Source organism: Peromyscus leucopus, chromosome 1 (genome assembly GCF_004664715.2).
Source record: "Peromyscus leucopus breed LL Stock chromosome 1, UCI_PerLeu_2.1, whole genome shotgun sequence".
NCBI classification, from domain to species: Eukaryota; Metazoa; Chordata; class Mammalia; order Rodentia; family Cricetidae; genus Peromyscus; species Peromyscus leucopus.
The window spans coordinates 6,343,830-6,349,829 of record NC_051063.1 but is presented as its reverse complement, the minus strand read 5'-3'; positions in this window follow the sequence as shown (position 1 = coordinate 6,349,829).

Here is a 6,000-nt window from a genome sequence, read left to right as displayed (position 1 = left end):
TCAGGTACCAGTTCTACAAAGTATAGAATTTTGACCTTAAGAATTTTTAATGGCCTTTAATTATAGCAACTGAAAACATATACATTGTATCTTAAATTCTAGAAGTTACAAATACAGGCAAAACAGTGAGCCTTTTCTGTGTTCTTTTAACAAATTTAAATGAGCTATTTCTTAAACATCTAAATCTTATTAAAACCGGCGTTTAGAAGTTGCTTTTGTTGTAAAAGGTGTGTGTGTGGGGGGGTCCTTCTCGTTTGAATCAGGTATTTCTGTCTCCACCCTGTTTTCAGTTCTTTCACTTTAAGTCAGCTGTCTTCTACCTTTGTGGTTAGAATATTAGTCATTTAATAGGCATTCTACTCAAGTGGTTTTTCTTTCTTAAGGCTATAGGCACAGAGATTAGTTATTGTCCTAAATACACTGTAAAAGAAAAATTGCATTTATGAAATAGTAAAACATGTTGGAATCAACTGTGAGCCTTATCATACATGTGTAAGCCTTTATGTAGGTTGAGTAGGGTTTTAAATGACTGTTTTTTTTTTTTTCTTTAGTCCCCAAACTTTAGAGTTATATCCTAACTAGGTCTGATTAAGATAAGGATCTTGAAAAACCTGTTTTTAAAAGAGCAGTCAAAACTCACCCTAAAAAGTCTACATACACACACACACACACACACACAGGTGTTTGCATGACTCTTCCAATGAAAATGGATCATCCTTGAGTTCTCATGTTTAGGTGTTTAAACTGTCCATGCAGAAACAGAGCTCTTACTTGAAAGATAAAATGAGAGTTTATTCTGAAGCCAAATCTAAGCTGCCATGTGCTGGGGAAACAGATTCAGCTTACCTTAAGTTCCGTTGTGATAATGATTTCATGAACTTTGTATAACGACAAAACAAAGAAAGTCATAATTAAAGCTGTTTTTTAGATGCATTGGTAGGAACATCAGGTAGGTAGATAGGCGGGTTACAAAAGAGAAGGGAAGTCTTTGCTACAAGCTTCAGATGCTGTCTGAAGATGCTGCCATCCTTACCCTCTGAGTCGGTGGAAACTGGTGGTCTGTGTGTACATTCCAAACAGTATTTTACCTGATTGCCACAAGCATATGAAATCAAAAACAGAGATAGATGATAAGCAGCAGCCAAGGAGCCTAAAGATAACTCAAGATAATTTGGATCTGGACATGTAGCATTTACCTGTCCTTAATCATAGGTATTCCTACACAATCAATCAGCATTGTAGAATTTTTAGCATGGGTACTTTTTTGTTTTTGTTTTTGTTTTCTAGGCACTTAGATTCACAGACTGAAGAGGTATTTTTAGTTGCCACTCCATGATTCCAATAGCAGACATTGCTAACTAGATTTTGATTGCCTCTGTATTCTGAGGCCACCTCAGCACAGTCCCAAAACACATTTACAGAACATTCTAATGGAAACCTCTTTCGTTGTTCTATGAGGTAAACAGAAACTGAGTGTGTATTGTTGGTTAAGCATTCATTATAGGTGCCATTGTGCAGTCACCAACATCAGATTTAATGTTATTATAAAAGTCAAAAGGATAGTGTGAACCCTTAGGGTCTCCCCTTCCTCTTATTTTTTCAGATATTTGTGTGTGAGGGGGTGGGGTATGTTTGTGTGTTTGTGTGTTGTGTGGATGTATGTGCGCACTCATGTGTGCAGAGGCCTGGAGTTGACTTCGAGCACCTTCCTTGATTGCTCTCTACTTCATTAGTATTATGGAGGCGCTGTTTCTTTTGAGGCCAGAGTTCACTGTTTTAGCTACACCAGTTAGCCAGCTTGCTGTGATGAATCCTGTCTCTGCCTCCTGCATGCTAGGGTTACAGATGAGCCACCACATCCTCTCAGCACTTATGCAGGTCCTGGGGATGTGACTTCCAGCCATCACAATTGCAAGCGCTTTACCGGCTACTCTATCTCCCCAGCCCACTTCCTTCTCACCCCCCCACCCCCTTCAAACTCAAGTCTACAAAGCTGGAGCAAGTACAACTGACTCCTTTTTCCTGCCCACTTTTCTTCAGGCTTCTGTGTGATGCTCTGAGAGCCTACTATGAGAAGCCTGTTGTATCTTCCTTTAGCAGGAAGCAGGACCTTGGCCTGGGGAGCCCAGCACAGAATTTTATTCTGTCTTCATGTCTTCTCACCTCTTTCTGGCGATTTGACTTCTCATTTGAAGAAGATTTGGGCAGAAGAGGTGACTGAGTAACTCTGGGTTTCTCTGGGTTAACTGTTGTCAAGTTTCATATTTCTGTGTATGTTTTCTTATCAAGTAATACAAAAGAAAATTCAGAATCACAGTCAATGTTTCTTTTTTTTTTTTTTTTGTTTTGTTTTGTTTTTCGAGACAGGGTTTCTCTGTGTAGCTTTGCGCCTTTCCTGGAACTCGCTTTGGAGACCAGGCTGGCCTCCAACTCACAGAGATCCGCCTGGCTCTGCCTCCCGAGTGCTGGGATTAAAGGCGTGCGCCACCACCGCCCGGCCAATGTTTCTTTTAAATTAAAATTTTTATCATGTATTATAATCAGTAGGTTTTGAAGTGTATAGAATAATTTTTGTAAATTTATGGAAATATTCTGAACCACAGCAAGTCTGTTTTGTTTCCACCTTGTTGCTATAGGACTGTAATTCTTTGCATTTTACTTGTTATAGTTTCTTTCTGTTTTGTGAGCAAAATTTTATTAATTTTTTAAATTTATTGAGCACTGAACTCTAAATGGAACATTTGTATCAGTACCACCACCACGCAGGCCCAAGGTTTGGCAAGGGGCAGGGAGAATGTAAGAGTCAAAAGACAGGGAAGAATGCCATGAAATGCTGTCATCCAGAAAGGACACAGCCTTTGCAATCATGAGCACACAGCAGCAATAGATACCTGCATAAGACTGGGCCCTCCAACATTCCATCATCAGCAGAGAAGCCCTCGAGACTCCATCCCTCCCCAAGGAGCTTTCATTGACTATTAGTGGCTCCCGTGGGAGGAGATACCATTTTCTTCAATGTTTCTTTTATCATCACTCCAACGGGCCTTCAGATGAAGCAAAGTCAAAGTTACCACCATATTTCTTTCTACCCAAACATTCAAGAATAGGTCAAGATAAAAACAAGAGCATTAGCTTAGGCTTTCTTGGGTGGTTCTTCCATCTCAGGATATATGGTACTTGGGAACTTTGGGTCCTCTGTTGAAGTAAAGGAGTGTTTGTGTGTATGTGTATGTGTGCATGTGCATGTATATGCATGTAAAACAAAAATGAGGTTAACAGTGTGGGCTGGGTTGCGGCTTTATTCAGTTCCTAGATTTTGTTTGGTTTTATGTAGTCACTCAAGTTTCTTAATTGCTATTTTGACAAATAAGGATGTGAAAAGGTAGATTTTTAGAACTGAAATAAAATAATATCCTAGTGCTGTAGTTGACATCACATAAGTTCTGGGTTTTCCCTAAATGTTCACCCCAGAGCAGTGACATAAATAGTAGCACCTGTCTGCAAGGACTAGATAAAGCTGCTCAGAGGACTGGCTTCTGGCACCAGTGGAACATTCACATGGTACAGGGGGAGCTTGATGGACATCAGCTTTTACTTTCTGACCTTGCTAGAAAGCCTGATGGTTGTTTTAATAGCTCATTCTTTCCAAGATTTGGAAAAGGACATGTTAGAGGACCCGAAGATCCTGCTTTTCCTGGTTATGGCAGTATAGGGAGCCATATTCTTGTATAATATTAGAAGGACCTGCCTTAATATTATACATCCCAGGGGCTCAGGAGAGAAAATTACGAACAGAGAGAACTAATTTTGGTAAATAGAATCTCAGCACACCAAGCTTTTTTCCAGTCATTTATTCTTCCAAATCTTCTTCTCCATCCTCCTGTGCCCTGGGAGTCCTGGTAATATTATACACTTACAAGCAGTAATCCCTTAGCAGTGCAAAGCCAGGCTTCCAGGGTCAAATGGAGGGGTGATAAGAATCACAAAGAGGGGCAGTAATTGTTAATTATCATTTGCAACCCAAAAGGGAAGTGACTAATGGGGAAATGAATTAACTAAAGGCTAAATTCAGGTAATATCTAAGAAGAGGGATCGAGCCGGGCGGTGGTGGCGCACACCTTTAATCCCAGTACTTGGGAGGCAGAGGCAGGCGGATCTCTGTGAGTTCGAGGCCAGCCCGGGCTACCAAGTGAGTTCCAGGAAAGGCGCAAAGCTACATAGAGAAACCCTGTCTCGAAAAACCAAAAAAAAAAAAAAATGAAGAAGAGGGATCTTATGTGCTCAATTATAATCTTAAACGAGATTGGTAGAAAATGTTAAGAATCTATAAATTGCTAGGTCAATGGGAGAAAATAAAACTGCCTTCTTTTTTCCTGTGGCTCCTGTCTGTCCAAGCTATCTGCCGTTTTTCTGCAGGGTAGGGAAAAATGTGCTCAGTCGCTAGGCAACCTGTGTACAGCTAGATGCCTCTGGTGATAGTTAAAGGGAGATCTGGAACTGGAGGTAAGGTTTGGGAAAGGAGGAAGTTAAGCTTAATTGACACATCCTCCAGGCCTTCTCAAACAGGTGGTCTGGACGCTTAAGTCTGTTCTTAGAGAGTACAGAGGTATCTCTGATAAAGTGCTTTCCTCTGCGATGGACCTGGCCAGATGCTACCAATGATGATAATTACAGGGAGGCTTGAACTGGGGTTCTGGCTGTGCATAGCGGTCAGTGCAGAAGGTTATCTAAATATCCTAGAAGTGGTTAGGCAAGGAGTTAGAAGTCTATAAAGTTAGTAAGACTGTAAGAAAAGGAGGATCTGAGCTAAATTGTGTGAAGCTATTACTTAAGGTCCACCAGACCTAGGCAGTGTCTCCTTGTGGAATTTACCTTAAGTCAGGAGACAAGCATGTGGTGGCCTGGGCTGTTATTTCTGCTAGTCCTTGATTGTGGTGAAGGAGATATCTGATTCCAGTGCTGAAAGGGGAGAAATGGTTGGGCAGGGGGAAAGGAAGCCTTTCCTGAGGCTGTTCTCCAAATACTTTGAATGTGTATGTCCAAAGTGTGATCAGTCCACACTGTTAGTAATTCTTAGGGAAAAATCAATTGCAAAAATTATGAAGGCACACATGTTTTTCATAACAGACAATAGCTGATACATAACAAGCCAAAAAACACAAATGCTCCTTGGAATTTGGCTTCCTTTGAAGGAATTCCTTGATCCCTTCAGGTAGTGGCTTTGCCATAACCAGCTGAGCTCTTATTATATATTCCTGTGGCCTGTAGCACCATATTAACTCAGAAGGATACCTGAACATTTTATTAATATCCTAAACAAAGGAAAATGTAAGCTTGTAGTGACATTCGGGTTATTGACACAGGCCAAGTAGAATTGCTGATGGCTTGCTTTTTCAGATAATTCATTCTAGGCTTCCTTTAGAATGGAGCAGACCAAGTTGTCCTGTAAGTGACCAACCAGCTTGTATTTCAGGCTGTGCCAGCAAATTGTCTCTTCAGCTTTGTCTTTTATGCAAGGTATGTGATGTATAAAAACATAGTCATGCCTGTGTTCTAGTAAGTTATTACTTACAAAATGCGTCAGAATGGACTTGTCCTGGATTCTGTTGCTTACTGACCCCTTATTAAGAATAACTGTATTATAAAATGTCAAGACTTAAACATGGAAAAAAAACCACCTCAATTCTACTCATCTATCATGAGGTCTCATTTCACCCCAACAAGAAGGTTAACAATTAAAGACAAGAAATAAATGCTGAGAAAGACTCAGAGAAATGGAGACTCTTAAACACTATTGATGAGAATAGAAATTAGTATAGCCATATGGAAATCGGTATGGATACTTCTTGAGAAACTCAAAGTAAAACTTCTGTATCCTCTAACACACCAGGTATAATACCCAAAGGAAATGAAATCTTTATACCAAAAAGATGTTTGCACCTCAAGTTTGCTGCAGCACTACCCACAATAGCCAAAACATGGAACAAATCCCAATACTTT